General features: G+C 42.0%; 1 protein-coding gene across 3 annotated transcripts in view; it reads right to left on the bottom strand.

The window, feature by feature from the left end:
• Window positions 1-1,314, bottom strand: part of LOC106877733 (E3 ubiquitin-protein ligase RNF13) — a 73,332-nt gene extending 72,018 nt beyond the window's left edge. For 2 of the 3 annotated variants that reach the window (XM_089337543.1, XM_089337542.1), the window contains exon 1: window positions 90-287. The gene's annotated coding sequence lies outside the window, so the exon portion shown is untranslated. Of the gene's footprint in view, window positions 1-89 lie in introns of all 3 variants that reach the window. The other variant, XM_089337544.1, reaches the window with a different exon arrangement.
• Between the last annotated feature and the right edge of the window lie 2,676 nt (window positions 1,315-3,990).

Below are 3,990 nucleotides of genomic sequence, written 5' to 3'. Positions count from 1 at the left end.
GCTGCGATACGCGTAGACGTGTACGGAACAGGGGAAAAAAACATAAAATGCAGAGGTTTAGAACCGTAAAATTAGAATGGCAGACTTACTGGAATGTAACTGTGATTTCGAAGTAGTAATAATTATTATCAAAGACGGTTGTTGTTGTTTTAAAGTCTAGAATAACGAGAGAGATAACAATAAAACGATAACATTGTGAAAGCACAACATGGCCGATTCGAATCACGTGGTCCCGGTCACATGACCAGTCGTTTCTGCCACTTGCACATCAGCCATCCACCCCCCTCGTTCTCCTCCTCTTTCTCTTCGTCTCTTTCTTTTCATCGTTACGAAGAAAGAAGGAAAATCTCTACGTCAGTGATGGGCAACCTGCGGCCCGCGGGGGGGGGGGCCCCACATGCGGGGAAACTCGTGAGACTTTCTGAGTGGCACGCCTAACAAAAAAAAAAAAATAGATAATTTTTTTTACCTAAATAACATGCATGCAAACTCTCCTTAGGATGAGGTATGTCTCATGCGGCCTGCTTCTCGTCAAAAAAAAAGGTTGTCCAGGCCTGCTCTTAGAATGTGGTTGAAATAGCAGTCAAATCACCATTAAAATCACACTCCGCCCAAGTGGAGTGTGGAAAGCGCACGGAACGGCCACTGCCTATACATGTGTTTGATGCAGTCGAAGATACGTTTAAAGTGAAGGGTCAACCAATTTGACTACTGTAGAGGGCGGACATAACCTACATTACACCACCGACTCTTTTGTGTGCAAAAAAAAAAACAAAAAAAAACAATAGGACATCCATTAGATAATGCAGTCCTAGATGTTTCCAGTATTGATGAAGTAGCCACGGCAGGAATGCCTTAATCTAAATCTGATCGATCAGGGCTGACTTGGAGCTATCAACAACCATGAAGGCCTCTACGTGGTCCATCTACCTGTTCGTTCTAGCTGTTAGAAATAGCAGCCAAATCGCCCACAAATCACATGCTACTCTGTAACGAAAGGAAAGAATACGCAGGATCTAACCTCCGATCAACCCTGATCCAGTGAACCTATTATCAAAGGGTGATCCAGCGGTAACCATCTTGACTTCTTATTGGTCATAGTCTATCTACGACTACATTAGTCAATGTATCCTTCCACATTTTAAGATAGTTGGGTGTTATCTTTAGTTGATCTCGTTGCCTTTTCAGTTGTTGTCTAAACCTAATCTGATCTGGCTCTGATCGAGCAAACCTGTTGATCAATGATACTCTAACCACGACCATCCTGTCTTTCTAATGTGAGGCATACTATATCGAGAACTCATTATCCATTGTGTCTTTCTTGTTTAAATCTACAATTCGTAAGATATTTGACTGTTATTTCTAGCGCTTCAAGCAACAGGCAGACGTTACCAATGTTGGCTTGTGCGTATACGTTTGTCTATGTATCATGTTATTTCGGGGCTAAATAACATGATAGCCCCGAATCAACCTCCGATCCTGTAGACCTATGGTTCCAGCTGTGGTCATACCGTCTTTATTTTTTTTTATACATAGCGCATTTAGAGCTGCATTATCAAATGTGTCCTCCCTGTCTTTTAAAGAGAAATGACGCGATTTGAGCAAGATTTGGTTGCTAATTCTAGCAAACCAAACGACCACAAAGATGGCTCCCTTGTTGGCTCGTTGATAGTTTGTTATATATAGTTCAGACCTAGCTCAACATTGATCAAGCAGACCAAATGATCAAAATGTAGGTACTACTTAAATATAGAGGTACCCTTAACGGTACTACTTAAATACAGAGGTCCCGACGCATTTACTTAATAATAATAATAGTAATAATAATATAATGATAATTACTGGGATAATGACTTAGTTGAGTTAGAGCACAACTGAAAAAAGATAAGAAGAGAAAAAGGCAATCGATCAATGTGTGCACATATTGGTGCATGTGTTTGAATTAATCGGCATAACTCTGCACACATTCAACTTATCTTATAGATAATCCTTTCTTCTAAAGGTACAAAGTCTGAAATTTGGGTGGTGGTGGTCGACCTCAGTGGAATTTGAACTCAGAGCGTCCAGGTTGATGAAATGCCTCGAAGCATTTCGCCTAGCATGCTGAGGATTCTGCCAGCTCACCACTTTAGGCTTATCACATAGATACCAATAATAATAATTGTTCACAAAAATAATGAGGTCAGCAACATGTTGACCAAACATCAAATGCATGTATCTTTGATGATAGCCTTGGATCAACCAAAGCCGTGAGTAAAATTTGGTAGGCAGAAATCCTGTGGCAGCCTGTCTGAGAGACTCTTTGTTCTTTGAGGAGTAGATTCACGGCCTGATTCAACACCATCACCTGGGTCTCTGGTGCCTTTTGCAGAGTCCATTCCACTACAAGTATTTAGACAAGGTCTCCAGTGTGAGGATAACTTCCTCCCATCATCCCACTTCTTTCATAGTCCCTGAAGAGGGTCACAGACCTGGCCCTACCTCTTCTCATTAACCTAACTGGGTAATAGGAATGGTTGGTGATGATAAGCTCATGAATATTTTTAGGCACTGGAGTGGTTGTGTGGTAAGTAGCTTGCTTACCAACCACATGGTTCCGGGTTCAGTCCCACTGCGTGGCACCTTGGGCAAGTGTCTTCTACTGTAGCCTCGGGCCAACCAAAGCCTTGTAAGTGGATTTGGTAGACGGAAACTGAAAGAAGCCCATCGTATATATGTGTGTGTGTGTGTGTGTATGTTTGTGTGTTGGTGTTTGTCCCCCACCACCATCGCTTGACAATCGATGTTGGTGTGTTTACATCCCCTTAGCGGTTCAGCAAAAGAGACCGATAGAATAAGTACTAGGCTTACAAAGAATAAGTCCTGGGGTCAATTTGTTCAACTAAAGGCGGTGCTCCAGCATGGCCACAGTCAAATGAATGAAACAAATAAAAGAATATATATATATATATATATATATATAACAACAATATAACAATACCAACAACCACAGTCACTCCTGGATACTAGCACAATTGATGACCGATTAAACTCTCTGATCAAGAGCCCTTCAGTCTTGCTATCCAACTTCCTCATTTCCTCGGAACACCACAAGTGACCCATCATCATCATCACTGTCATCACGTTCTACTGCTACTCACAACTAAACAATAGCAACAACAACAAAATCAACATTGGAAGTCACTCTTCAATACTAGAACAATTGATGAACTATTAAACAACACAGTCTCTAGCTCTTCTCCACACTCAGGCCACTCAAATTCTTCTCAGAATAACACAAGAGATCCACCATCACCATAGTCATCCTATTCTACTGCGACTATCATTACCACTACTACTTCTCCAATTAGTGAAGAATCACTCCTTTCTTTCTCCACTGTCCACCCCAATCTGAATGTATACCTGACAACTCTATGATAAATTTTCCAACTGTAAATAAAATAAAATTATGAACATACGAAACCCCAAATATGCCACTATTCTCAACATGAGAGACTACACATATGCAGTCATTGTAGCTTCACCCATTTATCTGGGACAAGACACACAATCCGTACCAGCAATACCAGCCAATGTCAAACCACACATCTCACACCACCACTAAATGCTAAATCATACTTAATAACTTGTGAAGGTGCATGGCTCAGTGGTTAGAGCGTTGAGCTTACAATCGTGAGGTTATAAGTTCGAATCCCGGACCGGGCTGCATGTTGTGTCCTTGAGCAAGACACTTTATTTCATGTTGCTCCAGTTCACTCAGCTGTAGAAATGAGTTGCAACATCACTGGTGCCAAGCTGTATTGGCCCCTTTGCCTTTCCCTTGGATAACACTGGTGGCATGGAGAGGGGAGGCCGGTATGCATGGGCGACTGCTGGTCTTCCATAAACAACCTTGCCTGGACTTGTGCTTGGAGGGTACCTTTCTAGGTGCAATCCCATGGCCAGTCATGACCGAAGGGGGTCTCAGCAACTTAATAACTTCTACACATG

The sequence above is a fragment of the Octopus bimaculoides genome, chromosome 19 (assembly GCF_046866305.1).
Source record: "Octopus bimaculoides isolate indiv1 chromosome 19, ASM4686630v1, whole genome shotgun sequence".
NCBI lineage: Eukaryota > Metazoa > Mollusca > Cephalopoda > Octopoda > Octopodidae > Octopus > Octopus bimaculoides.
Note: the sequence above shows the minus strand (reverse complement) of the source record. Positions and strands in the feature narration are given on the sequence as shown.